At 49.2% G+C, this 17,159-nt stretch overlaps 1 protein-coding gene across 1 annotated transcript in view; it reads left to right on the top strand.

Annotated features, from left to right (window-relative positions):
- Nucleotides 1-1,012: 1,012 nt before the first annotated feature.
- The window catches only part of NACC2 (NACC family member 2), a 50,634-nt gene continuing 34,487 nt past the window's right edge, over nt 1,013-17,159 (top strand). The window contains exon 1 of the mRNA XM_015645131.3: nt 1,013-1,173. The gene's annotated coding sequence lies outside the window, so the exon portion shown is untranslated. The remainder of the gene's footprint in view (nt 1,174-17,159) is intronic.

Here is a 17,159-nt window from a genome sequence, read left to right as displayed (position 1 = left end):
AAATAAGGAAATGAAATAAAAAAGAAAAATAAAATTAAACAAAGTGTAAACTGAGGAAATAAAAGGAATTAAAAAACTGAAAGAGCAAAAGGAAATTATAAATATAAGCAGCAAAAAAGAAATAAAATAAAAGAAAGAATAAAATGGGATTAAATATTAAGCAATAGTAAAAAAGAGATAAAAATAAAATAGACTAAAATAAAAATAAAATATACAAAAGTAAAATAGAAATAAAACAAAAGTTTTAAAAAATAGAATAGACTAAAATAGACTAAAATAGACTAAATAAATAAATAAATAAATAAAATTATATTAAAATAAAATAAAATGAAATGTCATAAAATGTAAAATAAATAAAATTAAATAAAATATAGCATAAATAAAATAAAATGTAAAATAAAACAAAAGTTTTAAAAAATTAAATAGACTAAAATAGACTAAAATAGACTAAATAAATAAATAAAAAATATTAAAATAAAATATAATGAAATGTCATAAAATGTAAAATAAATAAAATAAAGAAAATAAAGAAAATTATTAAAATAGAATAGAATAATATGAAATAAAAATGAAATAAAATGAAAAAAATACAATTAAATAAAATTAAAATAAAAAATAAAAAATGAAAAATAAAAATAAAAAATAAAAAATGAAATAAAAATATAATAAAACAATATAAATAAAAAAGTAATTAAAATAAAATAAAATAAAATAAAATAAAATAAAATAAAATAAAATAAAATAAAATAAAATAAATAAAATAAAATAAAATAAAATGTAGAAGCCATTGGGAGCCGGAGGCAGGAGCCCGAGCCCCGCGGGTCCCGCCCCGCTCCGGGCCGTTCCCGCCCCTCCGCGGCCCGGGGGTGGGGGGAGCGGGCCCGGGGGGGCTCGGGGTGTCCATGGCGGGTCCCGCCCCCGGCTCCCCCCGGCTCCTCCCGCGGGTCCCCCCGGGCCGGTGCCGCCCCCCGCTCCCGCCCCCGCCCCGCGGGCGGCCCTGGCGCGGAGCCGCTGCCGGTGCCGGTCCCGCCGGGCCGGTCTGTGCGGCGGCTGCCGGCGCTGCTGGGCGAGGTCAGGGAAAGTCCATGTGAGGAGCGGCTGGAATCACTTCCTGCCGCCGCCCGGCCCCGCCGCGTCAGGCCCAGGGCAGCCTCGGGGGCCGGCGCCCCGCAGGTGAGCGCAGCCCCGGGACCCCGGCCTGGCCCCGAGCCCCGGTCCGGCCCCGGGACCGGCCCCGGCAGCGCCCGGGACAGCGCCGAGCCCGCATCGCCCCCGGGCCGGGCCGGGCCGGGCCGGGCTGGGCTGGGCTCGGCTGGGCTGGGGGGGACGCGCACATCGCGCCCTTCACCCACAGCCCGGGGGTCCCGGGGGTCCCGGGGGGGTCCGGGGAGGGGGGACCCGCCGGGGCTGTGACCCCCGTGGGAAGCGGGGTGTGGGGGCTCGGGCAGTTCCTGCGGCACGGGGGGGACCGGGGCTGAGCCCTCCGGGGGGCGGCGGGGCTGAGGGCGCGCTCAGGGGATAAATGCGGGCGCAGGCTCCGACTTTGGCTGCCGGGGGAGGGAAACGCTGCGGAAAGGGAGAGATTGAAATCCAAAACGCGGCCGAACGGTGACATTGGGGTTTCGGGATGGACCTCCGAGCCGTGGGGTGGCGGGGGCTCACGGGGATCCCCCGGGACCCGGCGGGGACCCCTCTGGTGCTGCAGGAACCGGGGACAGGAGTTGCGTTCGGCTGCGGGAGCGCCGCGCTCCCTTGCCCGCCGCAGCCTGCTGTAGTTACAGCGCTCAAGGACTTCTCCAAACATCTTCCCTGCCCTAGGAAAATCCAACGCCAGCGGTACATCGCGTGCTGCTCCGCCGGCACAGTGCAGGATCACTTCCAGCCAAGTCTCCATTACCCGCCGGCTCATTAATTTGAATATTCCTTTTTTTTTTTCTTTTTTTTCTTTTTTTTTCTTTTTTCCCCCTCTCTCCCCTCTCCTTTCCGGAGGCATTTGCGAGGCTTGTGGGCAGCTTGATGTGCTCGCTGCCTGCCAAGTGTTTGCCTCTCGCCCTGCGTAATTGAGGGGCTGGCGTGCCGGCTCACCTTCTCCAGCTGAAATATTAAACAGCAGGAGAAGCTGGGATCGGTAAACAAACCGGGATGATTGCTGCTGCTGCTGCTGCTCCGTGGGGACACTGCCACTGGGGTCCTCAGGAGAACCGGGGCTGCTCCAAAGTGCAGCATCCCAGCTCGCCTCACCCCAAATTTCCTGCTGGATTCACAGCCTGCTCTGAAATTCTGAAAGCTTTTAACTCAAAAGAGCAAAGCTGAGCTCTTCCTTGTGAGCTGACTTGCTGTGGTGGTTTGCCCAGCTGAGGACAGCAAGGCTGTGACCTCAGGGTGAGGATGATGGAGGTGATAATGCTTGGATTTGAAGTGGCAAGTATAAAAAAAATTAGGGGTCTCATCCTCTTCCTTCTGAGAGTAAATGTCCTTCTGTGGTTATGACTGCTGTGTTTTGGGGTTTTTCCTCCTGCAGAGGCCTTTTAATTAAGGCTTCACTGGGTAAAAGCTGTCCTTTTGGGACACTGCAGGCTTGGGATGGATTTCTGAAACTTGAAATCTGTCAAAAAATAACCTCCCAAGGCAGCTGGAATTGCAGCAAGCAGAGTAAAGCCAGGCATCAGGGCAGGAGCAGGGGGTCCCACGGGGGTCAGAGATGTGGTCTGAGTGTTGCTTGGGCTGTGGCTGTGCAGGACAGTGGTCCCAAAACATTGTCCAGGGCTCCCCAAGCTTTTCCCAGAGCCCCGCTTTATTCTGAGAGATGGATGCTATTAGCTAAGATGTGTGTGTTGATGCTGGATCATTTTGGAAGTGATATTTTTGGAGCCCTCTGGCAATATAAAAGCCTTTTAGCTCCCCCAGCCATGACTGTGCTTTCCTGAGGGAGCCTGCTGGAACTGGAGGCAGATTTTGGCTCCTCTCGGCCGGTGCCAGTGACAGGGCAGCATCCCCACGCTCAGGGGGACACAGAGCATCCTCACTGCTTGTGAGTCCAGGAAAGAAAATTCCCTTCTCCTTGAACTTGAGCCTGGCTGGAGCATCCAGGTGAGTCCCTCTGGACTGGGGTTTGGCTCAGATCCCAGTTGGAGGTGTCAGGAGGAGCGAGGCCACTCTGCAGCATTGCTGGCCAGGGAAGAAACACCAGCAGAGCTCCTGCCAGAGCCTGATCCACCCGGGGATGGCTCGGGAGAAACCTCCAGACTGCGCTTTCCCGGCTGGGGACACAACCCAGCTCACCTTGGAATGGAAATATTTATTTCAGGCTGTCTTATAGCACAGCTCATGGTCCCTGCCTGGCCTCCTGGAGGGCTCAGGGATCTGCAGGGATGGGATCAGAGCTGGCCCTGCTGGCACAGCAGCACTGGGGTGACGTGGATTGGGGACAAACATCATGGAACAACCTGGGAAACAGTGCTGGGACTCGGCTCCTGCTTTGCTCTGTGTTTAAAAATATTCGAGCCTGACAAAATGGGGTTAGAAGGAGGATTCAAGCCATGGCTTTGAATTTTTCCAGGTTTTCTGAGCCAGCAGCTTTTCAGGTGGGGAAATAGGGTGGGATGTGCTGGGCAGAAGGGAACTGCTCCGAGACAGCTCCAGGGATGCTGAGGAGCAGGAGGGGCTGCACTTGAGTGGCTTCTTTCCCCCTCTTTCCTAACCTGTCTTTGAGTTTACTTGAATGTAATGAAAGAAATAAAACCCAGGCATTCAGCTGGAGGAAATTAAAGGGAATTGTGAGTTCCCTGCCATACCTAATGGCCAGAGCGAGCATCGAGCATCGTATCTTGCTGCAATTAGGCTTCAAATCGAGCTGAGCCTGTGTTTGGCATCCAAAGAGATCTTCCCAGCCCATTTATTCCTCATGCAGGGAAGTGGCAGCAGGTCCCATAGCCCTCAGCACCCACTGGGATGGGCACACCTACAGGAGGGCGTGTGGGGTTTTTTTGTTTTATTAAATCGAGCCTGTGGAGCAATTGAGAAATAGGTGAAGCGTGCTTAAAAGAGGGTGAGGCTGTTGGTTTTCTCTACCTGACTTTATTTGCGGAGTGACAGGAATTTTGACAGGCTTTGTGTCTTTTTTAGCAAATCAAGTGTCATGCCAGGTTTGCCTGTGGATGAGATCATTTGCAAAATATGTTTCCCAGCTTGCTTCAGGCATAATTCATTGTGTCAACTGCAATTGCTCATTTGCTAGGAACTGTGATTCATTAGCGGTTTATTTTTTGTTGGGTTTTTTTTTTATTTTTTTTTTAAGTTCAATTTGTTTTTAAGCAAATGTTTGGAGGCAGAACAGGAATCTGAAAAAAGAAAAAAAAAAAATAAATTAAATCTTAACATTCTTTGTAGCCACAAATTCTGCTGTGAAGGGAAAACTTGCTAAAATGCCGTGTTCCGGGGGAGGGAGAGGCAATCCCAGGCGAGCTCCCCGGGCAGGATTGCGCTCGGGTTTGTCATGTGGTTACTCCTAAATGGGGACGGAGGTAATAAAAATCGGACTGCTGGGACAGAGGATGGAAGCAGTGTGTGCAGCTTCCTCCTTCTCCCAGCCTGGGGAAGGATCCCGGGGATTTGGGCTGGGTTGGGCAGGAGGGATGGAGGATGCTGCTGGGACAGGAGTGATGGGAACAGTTCTTTGGTGTGGTGACCAAGACCCCCCGAAAGCTGCGGGCTGAGTGGGATAAAATGAAGATGAATAGCCCTTGGCACAGGTTTTGTGCTGTGTGTGTTCCCGGGGCTGCTCGCAGCCGGCACAGTTTGGCCTCGGGCTTTTCAGAGCTCCTCACGTCAGACTTTTCACAGAATTTTGCGTGTCGAGTGCATTTTTTTGGTGCTGCGTTTCCTATGAAGACAAATATTTCAGTGCATTTTTTTCCCCTAGGTGGGTGGATGGGAGGGGGCAGGAATCACAGCCACAAACTACCCTGCTCTAGCAAATCAGCCTGTGTGAGCTGAATAAATTGATACACTTTTCACCAAAAGATTGATTTTATTTTTTTTTCATAAAACTTCAAAGTGATTATGAAATGTACATTTAAGCATAAGTAACTTGACAGGTTAGTTTGTTTTTTTTTCCCCTGTGCAACAGTTCTCTATAAAGCACTCTTAAAATGGTTTTTTTTGGGTTTTTTTTCTTGAGTATTTGCGCATTATTTCTGGTTTTTAACCGATAAAAGATTTTTACAAGCCAGGAAAAAATTGGGAAAGGGGGAGAGAGAGCACAGGAACGTGGGGAGTCTGCTGACTTCTGGCGCGCCGGCGCCGTGCCCAGGCCCTGCCAGTTTGCAGCGGAGCCCAGTGCCAGGAGCCAAGGGCAGCAGAGCGTGAGCAGAGGGAGGTGGCTCCATCAGAGTGACCATATATAGTCACTGGGACCAGATTAAACACTTCACCTCCCCGGTGTCATCCCCACGGCCATAAAGCCATTAGCAGCATCTATTCATCATTCATTAAAACAGCAGGAGAAAATTCCTCTTTTTCCCCAGCCCGAAGCATCTCCTTGGTGGCTCCTGTGGATGCATCAGCTGGGGGAGAGCAGGCAGGTGTTTTCCATCCCTGGGGGGGGCTGGGGCTGCAATCCAAGGATTGGAACCCCCAAGGAGCTGTGGGTTCAGTGGGGCTGAGGGTGAGCTGGAGAAGGGTCCTGCCTGCGGGTGCCGGCGCTGGCTCCGCTCCACACGCGCGTTCCTGCCGTGGTATCCACTGGGAAGAAGCATATGGCAGCCTGGGATATATATATACATTTTGTGTGGGGGGACATGTTTTACATGCCAGTTCTCCCTGTCATAGGACAAACATTTACTCTTGGATTATATGAAGCATTAGGGAAGCAGGAGAGAACATCAATCCTTGCAGGGAGGCTGCAGGAGATGCTGGGCAGTGGTGACACGGCAAAAGGGGTGATAATGTTTTGGCCCTCCTGAGCTTTATGGGGTTGTGCTGCACAGTTTTAACGTGAGACATAAATAAAGGGTTGGTGTTTCGTGGTGTGCCATGCAGGAGGCAATGGCCAGGTGCCCAGAGGAGATGGGCAGTGAGGGTTTATACATTTGAAGGTGGATGGAAGGATTTGATTTCCAAGGGAAGAGGCAGATGGGGCTTGCTGGGAGATTTCCAGTGGGATGCATGAGCCTGGCTGCCCTGTGGGAGTACAGACCCCTCCTGGCACAGGCACTACTCCATGGCTGAGATCCTGTGGGATGAAATTCCCACAAGCAGGAGGAACCTCTCTCCATAGTCCCTTCACTGTAAACCTCCCCCAGCACCGCACCAGCTGCACCAGCCTTGAAGGACTAAACCTGAGTGGATAATCTGCATTTTGGCTGTTCTGTTGTGGCTGGAATCACATCCTCATGACAAACTTGGGGATTATGATTTCCTAATGGGCATAAGGAGGCTTTGAGTCCCTCTGACTGGATCTTTTCCCTTCTAAGAAGTTCTGATGGACTGGGAAGGAAAACCTTATGGGTTTTGCATCACCCTTGCAGCTGCAGCTTGGCCTCAGCGCAGGTGACAGAACCATCTCTCACTCATTTCTACAAACCAAAGTTGTTTAAAACTTCATCTGTCTGCTCCCCAATTATCTGCTCCTTCTGTGCCTCCGTTTATCCATGCTAACATCATCAATACATGCCCAAGCTTAATGAAACATTATTGCCTAGGTTTAATTGTCTTCTAATTAAGTAAAATAAAATTTTGCACGGTGGTTGCAACAGCATTTTTCCTGTCTGGGAATTCTGCTGTGCCTGAGGTACCTGAGCCCAGGGAATGGTGACAACCACAGTGGTGCATCCCATGGAGAAGGGGATGGACAGCAGCAGCAGCCTCCTCCCCTGAACCTGCTGCTGCTCTCTGTCACCCTGGTTAAATTAGATTAATTGCCAGCAGCTTTTTGTTTTTTGGATAAACCTCTGCATTTGGTAAAGCTGCTGGGGTTGTTGCTTCAGCACATCCCCCCTGTAAGACACAATGTGGGGTTGTGCTGAACACCTGGGGAAAGGTGCCCCTGTTCCAAGACAGGGCATGCAAGTGTAGGGTGGATTTTTGACTCTTGTCTGAGCACAGTTTCTACTCTTAATGCATCATTAACATGGTTTTCTGCATTCCATTCAGCTCCCATTACAGCACTCAGTTCCGTCTGTTAATTTTGGTATGTTGATATTTTTGTTGTCAGCAGTTTTTTTGGTTTTTTTCTTTTTTGAAGCATATAAAAACCATTAGTGTGAAAGAAGATTAAAAAGATACATTACAATTAAAATGTTAATGAAATCGGCATCGTACAACTTTTGAAACCATTTAGGCATTAATCTTTCTTGGTCTCATGTCCATTAACTCGGGCGATTCTTATTCCACACTGACCCCTGCTGAGAGAGTCGTGCTATAATTGGATTTTAAGAACTGGGGGGAAGAAAAGGAGGGAGAGAGAAAAGCCTTGGATAAAAAGGGGGAGTTGGGAAGGTTGTCTTCACTTCCTGCGTGGTGTCCACGGAAATGAACCCAACAAAGGCAGCCCTGTTGCTCCATCACTCCACAGTGTGTGTTCTCCCCAGGTGGTGCCTGGGAATGTGGCAATGCCGGGGTCAGAGGCTGGGGTAGAGCCCTGGGAAGCTCCTCCTGGGCTCCTCCTGGGCTCTGCCTGCCCCTGTGACCTTGGGCAGGACACGAGCACCGGGCTCTGCTCCGCTTGATCCCAGTGTAACGTGAGCAGGGCCGGAGCGGGATGGTGAGAAGCCTTTTTAGGGCTCTGGGAGGAAGGGAATGGGAGAGCAGCAAGGAATCGTTTGTCATTATTGCTTCAGCTTTCCCCAGTTCCTCCAAAATAGTATTTCTGCATTTTATCTGTTTGGGTTTGTGTTTTTTTTTTTTAAGAGGCTCTTTTTCAGCTTACACAATATTTGAATTGGGACTGGCCCCCCTCCCCAGGCGAAAGAGGATTGACTAATTCACAGGCTGTGTAGTGAATCCAACATCAGGACTTCTTGACTCACCACACAGCTCCCAGGATCCGTGCCATGGCTGCATCAGGGCCATGGGCTGTGCTCAGCTGCTCCAGCCTGCCCAAGGCTCCAGCCCATCCAGAACACTCTGTGCTGGTCAGCCCGAGCCTTACACACTCCTGGACACCTCCAGAGCTTTGCCTGTGCTGCCCAAGAACTTTACACCTCCTGTGGGATGTTGGATAAATTGGGAAGGGCAGGTCCTTTAGGGAAGAACAGTTCCTTGCAGCATGGGGACAGGCTTTGGGGTTTTGGGAGGGTGGGTGTGCTGCTGTCCAGGCAGTGATGCACCTCAGGACTGGCTGAGCTGGAAGTCAAGGGATGAGCCCATCCCACTGAGGGAGGAGTGGATGACCAGCCCAGCTTGTGATTATGCTGCAAGCATGAATTTTTATTCATATATATTTTTTTAAAAAATAAAAAAGCTGAATAGACCCATGGAAGCCGCAGAGCTGCTGCCTCGTGGGGCGTTCTGAGGCGGGCAGGAGAGGAGGGATGGATGGTGCTGGGCTGGCCAGGGAGCCCAGTGGAGCTGAAACATCTGCAGGGCTCGGGAGAAGACACTGGCAGTTTCCTGGGGCTGGGTTCATGCCGTGGGAAGTGAGCCGTGAAGCACAGAGCGTGCTGCTGGCACCGCATCACAGGGACGCGGGCATCGCGCAGCCCGGGACGTGCAAGTGCTTCCTTGGAGCTCTGGAGAGCCTCTGCACACACAGCAGAGCCTGGGGTTTCATTGTTTTACTCCCTTTTCATGTGGAGAAAAAAATATAATTATTTATAGTGGTGGTGGTTTGTGTCGAGGCATCGCGTAAATTTATAACCTGAGAGAATTGGGGATCCAAAATTGCCAAATAATGGCAGGAATGGGGGAGACCTTGCCAGAGTGAGACCCAGCTCAGCTGAGATGAACTGGGGGTGTGTTCTGGTTTGTGCCTTTGGGTGAAACCAGCAGCATTTGTGCCAGTCAAGTTAAATGTCCTTAGGGGAAGGGAAAGTTCTAAGCCCAGGAAAAGGGAGCAGGGAAAAGCAACCCTGTACATTCCCAGGGAATTTTCTGGCCCAGCACACAGGTGGGGTTTCTAGCAGGGTGAATTTCTGTGCAGCAGGCTGAGTGAGAAGCACACCAGAATCAATATCTCAGTAGTCCAATAAAGCCTGTGGGGATTTCATTTCAGCTCATTGCAAGTGATCTAATAACTGGCCTTTCAGATGACTGCTGGGTGTTTGGTTTCTTTGTGCAACTGTAGAAATGTAGATTGAGCCCAGGGTACCTGCAGTGCTTTGTTTTGGCAGTGGGAGCCTCCATCCTGAGGTTGGTTGACCTCTAGGGTCAGGCAGTGTCACCAGGTTGGGGGTTTGGCTCTGGATGGTTTTCAGATCCACTGGTGGACTCTAATTCCAGCTTGGAGCACTGATTTAGTGTCCAGCACACCTCTGCATTGCCTTGGGAGCCAGTGGGAGCTTCAGCAGAGCAGCTGGAGGTACCCGAGCCACGGGGTACCTTCATGAATATTTCTGCAATCAACTTTAGGAAGTTTCCTCATTTACCTTCCCTTTAAGATCCCAAACTGGCTGTTGCCTTGTTTGTGAGTGCCTTAGGAGAGGTGTATCCTGCAGTAGTTGCTGACTAATCTGTATTTGGCAGGAGAAATGATGCAGGAGGGAGGACTTAACTCTTTGCAGGGCAACAGGAGGGCAGCGCAACTTGGAGGGGGTGGAGAAACCAAGAGAACCTGCAGCCTGTGTGTGTGTCTGCTCCAGGCTGTCACTCCAGCACAGCTTGGCAGAGCATTGAGCTAAATTTTTTTGCTTGACCATCATCAAAACACAGAGAACTCCAGTGGCACGTTGGTGATGTCTGCAGGGCGAAGTGTTGCAAGTGATTTTAAACAAAAATATTCCAGTGGCTTTTACTACTCCTCTGTAAGGTTCTACCAAGTGACAGTCATGATTTCTTGGTTCTCTTTCACACCTCCCAAGTGGCATTTCCCTCCCCAAAATCCTTGAAGCACGGTAGGTGCAGTTCAACTGTGGTGTATTTATGAGGCATCACAAGTGCCGTGCTCCTGCAGCCTCCCCTGGCTGTGCCTCAGGGATTTGTGCTGTTTGGGTGCTTTGATGTCCACTCCCCACCCTGCAGCCTGCTCCTGACCTCTCCTGCATGCCTCAGGAATGTTGTAGAAGACCCAAGGTGCAGCATTAGCAATGGAAATACTTGGTTCAGGCGGGTCCCGCGCCCTGGTGCCCGCCCTGGCGCACGTGCCGGCTGTTTGCTGCGACCTGAGAGAAGTTTTCCCTCCTGGTTTCCAGGTGACAGGAGGTGGGTTGGGAGCTTAGGAATTGTGTCTGGTGGTACCACACACCAGTATGGATGGGTATGCCAGTTTAGGGAGGAAAAAGGAGATAGATTTGCTGGCAGTTTTTGAAGAAAAACCCAACTTCCCGATGCTTGCAAACCCCTTTGAGGAAGCCTGGGATGAGGCGTAGCATGGAGCTGCTTGGAACTTGCTTCAAAAGGTATGAAAAGGGGAGATGGGTTGGGGTGAAGGATTGTTCTCCTGCCCATTGCTGGATGTAGTTGGACAAACTCTCCAAGTTACCAAAAGTTGTTGATGGGAGGAACGATCTCATGAGTCTGGGATGGTTTCATACCCAGGGCGGTGCTTGAGCTGCCTCAGCGAGCTCAGCCTGACATCCCAGAGGTTCTTTTCTCCTTGCCTTGGCTTCTCAGATCTGGTATTTGAATTTTAGTCTTCATTTTGTAGGTGGGACAAGAACCACCCACCGTGCAGGCTGAATGCTGCCCTGTTGTCAGTGACACAGGCGTGGGTGACAGCGGCTGCACGGTGCGTGCTGCCCACGCTGCTCCTGAGGCTGCCGTGGGCTCTGGGGACAGGGACCTTCAGGGACACACTCTGCTGTTGGCACTGCCCTTGGGAGCACAGCCCACCCCGTGGGTCCTGCTCCATCCCAAATCTGAGATACATCCTTTGTACCACTGGTCCTGAAGTGTCTTTGCTCCTCGTACCACTCCCGATCCCATCTCCTCCTGCAGGGGCTGTCCCGGGAGCCTCCCTCTGTTCCTCGGAGTTCAGGGAAGGTTGGCTTAGGTTTAAACCACTTGGCTGTGGCTGTTAAGTCTTAGTGACATATTAAGTATTTAATATCCAAGTGCATTAGCTTCCCACCCACATCCCCCTTCGGAGATGGGCTGAGGGAAATCGCCGGCGCCCACATCTAATAGGATGCTGCCCGGCAGAGTTGTACAAATGGCTTCCTCCTGGACCTCTGCTTTTATGTTTAGTTCCTGACCTAATTAGCCATGAGCAATGGCATGAGTGGAGATCTCGTGGCTGCATCCAGCACCTCCTCCCTCGCAGAGATTTCGGGAAGATCCCTGGCTGCTGGAAGGCACACCTGCCCCGCTGGGCTTGTGGCAGCGGCGTCACAGCCTGAATTCCCGGTGCTCCGTGTGTGAGCCAGCTGGGCCAAAGCAGCAATCAGCCAGCTAAACCAGTGTCCCCTGCACCTGGTGACAGGCAGGGCATGCCCTGGTGCTGCCACCACCTCTGCCTGGTGGCAGTGTGAGACGGGAGAATCCTCCTGAATCACCGCAGCTCCGTCTGATTGTGTTGCAGCTTCATTTCTGGGCCCTTGCTTAACCCGTGCAGAACATCAGAGCCTCTTGTGAAATGTAAAGTGCTGGAGCAGCAGCACAGGAAAAAGCTCTGCCTTCTGTGAAGCCAGACTGTTGCAGTGTAATTTGTTTTGTAAGATTTTGAAAGGCAGTGTTGCAATCTGTAACAGTAGAATAGTGGGAAGATGGTCAGGTGGTTCTTGGGACTTCAACAGACAGATTTCATGTCTGTGTGTTTTTGCAACACCTTTCTATAAAGGGAAACATAATTTAAAATATGATTACTTAGTGTTGTAACAGTCTTCTCAAACGTTTTTGCATTATGCAGAGATCATTATCAGAGGCTGATATTAACTTGCAAAGAATATTATGCAAATCATTCTCCTGTTCTTCTAAAAAGAAATTTCCTTCATAATGCAAAGCGTGACAAAAAAAATTGTGCAGAGGCTTTTGGCAAAATTACATTCAGAAGATGTAACAGTTTTTCTGCTTACTAGCACAATCCGTTTCTGCCTTTTGACTGGATTTGCTCAACTCAAGCTGATAAAGGCTGAATTTTAAAACCAGGGCTGGGGTTGGGGGGAGTGTGTTGTACCTCGTGGGTTCAGGGATGGTCAGGGAGGGTTTTTGTGCTTAGATCATTGTTTCAAATCCATCCTGATGGCGATCACAGGCTCTGATATTCTCAGCTGTTCGGTGCTCTCTGAAATGATGTGGTGGTGCCTGGTATTCCGTAGGGTGGGGATGCTCAGCATCACCCTCAGCACCAGCAGCAGTTCCAAGGAGGAGGACTGGGATAGATTTCACAAGGACAGCTCCCCAGGTGTCCAGTATCACCAGTTTCAGCCTCTGGGTCACTGGGACCAGTAAGAGCGGCCTGAGCGGGGGCACTGCAGGGGTGGTGAGAGGTTGGAGCCCAGACCCGGGTGGTGGGATGGGTGGTCCTGCCCCATGCAGCCTTCACAGGATCACTGAGCTTGGAAAAACCCTCTGGGATCATCGAGTCCAGCCTTGCCCATCCCCACCTTGTCCCCAGCCCAGAGCCCTGAGTGCCATGTCCAAGCCTTTCTTGGACACCTCCAGGGATGGGCACTCCCTGGGCAGCCCCTTCCAATGCCTGGCCACCCTTTCCATGGAGAAATTCCTGCTGCTGTCCAACCTGAACCTCCCCTGGCAGAGCTCGAGGCTGTTTCCTCTTGTCCTGTCCCTGTTCCCTGGGAGCAGAGCCCGACCTGCCCTGGCTGCTCTCTCCTGTCAGGGAGGTTGTGGAGAGCAAAGATCTTCCCAGAGCCTCCTTTTCTCCAGCCTTGGCATCTTCCTTGTGTTTCTCCAAGAACCAGCACGTTCCTGGAGGTAATCCTGGCCCGGCTGAAGCCATTGAGGATTTTGCCACTGACTTCATCCCTCCTCCATGTGTTTTGTGTGCGTGTTACAAACTGGTTATATCAGTTCAGAGCTGCGCCTTTCTCACCAGACTGTGCTGAAATCGAGGGCATTGTTCTATAGGTATTGGCTGTTCTGCTCTTGTTATGGATTGATTGACAAAAATAGAGCTTGATAAATATTGTAAATGACTAAAATACCTGCAAGCTGTGCATCACAGTCAGCTTTGGAGAGGCCCATTTGATGTAGAACCCCGTTTTCCAGGCACTTAACATCATTTTGAGAAAACGAGGTCCTGAATTTTTTTAGGCATTTCTCAATACAAATGTGATTGACAAAAGTCAGTAATATTCAGACATGTAGATTGAATTACAGCGGCAGGCGGAGTTTTCACTAACACTGGAAATTTTCAGGCTCTCTTTTTTGTGTCTGGTTAGATAAATCAATATTTAAAAATCAACCCAAATTAGATAAATAAGCTGGAAGTCATAGTTAGCATTCGTCAAGCAACTTAGGCTGGATGTTCCAGCGCTGCCTGACTCCACCTCTAGCTGCAGGGTTTCCCTGTTATGAACGGGTGAATACTAATCCTTGTTTATGCCCTGCTGCAGGGAAATGGATTTATCCGGAGTTTTCTGCCTTGAAAAGGAGCCCTGGGTGCGCTGGGGCGCCCTGGGGCGGGTGCGATGTGCGCTGAGTTCCGCCCTTCACACCTTCCACCAACACCAAATCCTTTATTTCCGTGGCACAGAGAACTTTGGGCACCCCAAAAGTTGCCCCAGGGTGTGGTTGTGATGTGAAAATCAGAGCAGTGAGGGGTTACAGGAGCTTGCTGTGCCCTCTGTGTCCCTGGCATCTCCTGGGGTCAGGGTGGCAGCTGCTGGTTCAGCCCAGGGATCCGGAACCCGCTGGGTGAATTACAGGGAAAGGCTGACTTTTTATTTTTAAAGCATTGCAAGGAAGGCTGAATCAAAGCAGGGAGGTGTTTTATTCTAAACAGTGTGGCGGAAAGGAATCTTTTTATCTTCTGGGTTTCTTTGTTTCTGGAATGTTTTGTAGCACGGACTTGTAGCAGAGCAGTGTTAAGCACATTCCTGCAAATCTCTTTCTGGTAGCCTCTGGAAAAGGGTGATGCTGCCAAAATAATATCAAATATTTAGCTCTAAATTTTATTTTATTTTTTTTTTTGCTTCAAAGGATGCCTCTTTATGACTGTTTTTCTTCTTGTGTTTGTTGTATTTCTTAGAGGAGCATTTGCAGTGTTCATTGAGCTCCTTCCAGTGAAGCTGTGGCTGCCCCATCCCTGGAAATGTCCAAGGCCAGGTTGGACAGGGCTTGGAACAATCTGGGATAGAGGAAGGTGTCCCTTCCCATGGCAGGGGTGGGACTGGATGGGCTTTAAGGTCCCCTCCAACCCAAACTACTCCAGGATTCTGTGATTCCCTTTATTTTCCCCCTTTTCCCAATTAACCTCATTTTAGGCTGTGAGCATCAGCAGTGGCTTTTACCCTCTGCTGCCCTTCTGCAGGTTTTACATCCCCACCTGCCTCACTCCAGCCCTGTTCTCACCACCAGGCATTAATGAAACCAAAGCAGAGCCCGGTGTGATCATCCCCTGCCTCCGTCTGCTGCAGGGAAACTCTTCCCAACAGAGTGAAAATTGCAAGTGGTTATGGAAATTATGGGGCAGGGAAGAAATAGCATTCCAAGCTGGTTTAATTTGTGAGTGGATGTCCTGGAAATAAGTTACAGCAATGCATAGCACAGGTTGTTCTAACGTGGATGACGGGCTCGCCCTTGTGTGAGCGTGATGCTGCCTCACGATGTGGGAGCAGATATTATAACCTTGAAGAATCTTGTAGGACATAAAAGTTTTAATTAAAAATCCAGCTTGGTTGAGTGTATTTTGGTTTAGTATGAATGTCTTCATTTCTTTTGAAAAAAGAATTAAATGAAACCCTTAGTATTCCTTTTTTTTTTTTTTTTTTTTGATTCCTGCATATTTATTCTTGAAGTTGAAGCATTAGAAAATAATTGAGTAAAACAAAATCCACAAGGCTTCAAATTACCTCTAGCTTAATGTTTTATTTAAAAGGTTTGCTAACTGACATTCTTTATAATGAATTAGGTCACGCGGCTCTGAAGAGTGTTGTCGGTTTTCTTTTTTACATTTAAATTTGAGGCTGCTTCCCTTGAAACTTGGGCTCTGCTGCCAGAGCCGTGCATGGCTGTGACTCCCCAGCTCAGGGAATCTCACTCTAATTATTCTCAATCACACCAGTGCAAATGAATATATCCATGTTTGGAGGATCGAAGCGGTGTTGTCATGGCAATCTCCGTAAGGTCATGAGGAACTCGTGGATATTGTTCACTGCCTCTCCTGGGAGCCTTCTCCTACCTTTGCAAGACTCTGGCTTTGGGGAATGGAGGCACCGAGGATCTTCTCGGGGTTTGCTTGGAAGATCTGCTGTTTCCTGATGGGGGTTTGGGTGAAGGTGGTGAGGGGCTGGTGGCACACTGCTCGTCCTGCTCTGGGCACCACATCCCAAGTTAGGCTGGGGACCAGGCTTATCCTGGGGACCAAGCTTATCCTGGGGACCAACCTTACCTTGGGGACCAGGCTTATCCTGGGGACTAAGCTTATCCTGGGGACCAACCTTACCTTGGGGACCAAGCTTATCCTGGGGACCAGGCTTATCCTGGAGACCAAGCTTATCCTGGGGATCAGGCTTATCCTCTGGACCAGGCTTACCTTGGGGACCAATCTTACCTTGGGGACCAAGCTGACTCTGGGGACCAGGATTACCCTGGGGACCAAGCTTACACTGGAGACCAACCTTACCTTGGGGACCAAGCTTATCCTGGGGACTAAGCTTATCCTGGGGACCAGGCTTATCCTGGAATGGAGGATCCTCCTAAATCTCAGGGGCAGCAGAAGGGTTCTTGTGTTGGTGTTAATGGGGCTCAGTGTGCTGGGATGAGCTTTGGCTTGGGTTTTGCTGGGAGAGCTTTGCTTGTATGCAACTTAAAAAAAACCAAACCCAAACCCCAAATAATAACAAGCCCCAAAACAACAATAAAATACCCAGCTTTTTTTTTCTTTAAGGCCATGTTGGATGGAGCAACCTGGTCTAGTGGAAGATTCCCTGCCCACGGCAGCTCTGATGATTTTACAAATATCTAGTGTGGAAGGACAAAGGAATTCACTGAAATTGGAATTCACTAAAATTGGTGTTTTGCAAGTCTTGGTTGAGGAGAGCCATGTAGTTGTGGTTTTATGGTTTTGTATTTCTAAATTCTTTTTGTTTTAAAGAAAAAAACACAAAAGAAAACGTAACCATAAGTAAGTGTTATTGATAGAAAGCCATCAAATCATTTTAATTTGCAGCTAAATGCATGTTTAAACAGTAATTATTTTGCTAACCCAAGACATACATACATATATGTGTATAAATATATATATACACATACACACCCTTATCTCTTTGAGCCTTCAGACAGCTCTAGCATGTCCCTGTGCCAGTTTTTTTTCATGCAGGTGGCTTGGTCTGAAAAAATCTGACATTATTTAATGATTGATACCAATATTCTATAAAACCACCGAAAATTAACCCAAAATCTTACACTTTATTGGCTGTAGAGGAGCCGTGGCTGTGCCCACAGGCTGTCAGGTGAGTCTCTTGCATTATTTGCTTTATCTGCACTTAATTGCTTCTGGTTGCTGAGTCTTTGGAGATGTTGAGCCTCTGTGATCTTGTCCTCTCACACCCAACGTGTTCTCACGCAGCAGGGGCAGAAAACAGGTTTTCACAGGGTTTTTCAGCTGCCAGGTGTGCCCTGTTGGCCCATCCCTGCAGGGCCTGCCTTGCAGAGCCCCTGCCCTGCCCGGGTGTGCCCCTGGACACCCAGGACACCCAGGCTGGCTCCTCATCTGCCACTTGCCTGCCCACCTCTGTTCTCACCTGACTTTCTCTACAACTTGTCACACAGGTTGGATTAAAGGGCTCTAAATTGGAGTTTTAGGTGGGTAGAGTCGAGGTGTAGAGATGAGTTGGTGTTGAAACCCTCAAGAAAACACTGAGCAAGTGGAATTTACAATGAAA

Source organism: Parus major, chromosome 17, assembly GCF_001522545.3.
Source record: "Parus major isolate Abel chromosome 17, Parus_major1.1, whole genome shotgun sequence".
NCBI lineage: Eukaryota > Metazoa > Chordata > Aves > Passeriformes > Paridae > Parus > Parus major.
The sequence above is the reverse complement of the archived record's forward strand: the minus strand, read 5'-3'. Positions and strand labels throughout refer to the sequence as shown.